Source organism: Temnothorax curvispinosus, unplaced genomic scaffold, assembly GCF_003070985.1.
Source record: "Temnothorax curvispinosus isolate PA1 unplaced genomic scaffold, ASM307098v1 QBEX01008642.1, whole genome shotgun sequence".
Classification (NCBI taxonomy): Eukaryota; Metazoa; Arthropoda; class Insecta; order Hymenoptera; family Formicidae; genus Temnothorax; species Temnothorax curvispinosus.
Window position 1 is genome coordinate 849 of NW_020218422.1, and position 325 is coordinate 1,173.

Consider the following 325-nt stretch of genomic DNA (forward strand, 5'->3'; position numbering starts at 1 on the left):
CACACACACACACACACACACACACACACACACACACACACACACTTATGTATAAAAGTAACAACATATAATTTTGTATAATTTTTAAATTGTAATATCTTAATTATAATTTTAAGTTATATACAGTAATTGTGTATACATATATGGGTATACAACTTAATTGTAATTAAGATGTAATATAACAAATATATTTGATACCTATCTTACTTTATTAGTTGATATATATGGTAGGGATTCGATTGACTGGTGCCTAAAGTTTTTCTACTAGACCAGCCCTGTGTGTATGTGTGTGTGTGTGTGTGTGTGTGTGTGTGTGTGTGTGTGT

The 325-nt window shown here is 30.5% G+C and overlaps 1 protein-coding gene across 1 annotated transcript in view; it reads right to left on the reverse strand.

Moving 5' to 3' along the window:
- The window catches only part of LOC112458060, a 1,703-nt gene that overhangs the window by 815 nt on the left and 563 nt on the right, over positions 1 to 325 (reverse strand). The gene's annotated exons all lie outside the window — the stretch shown is intronic.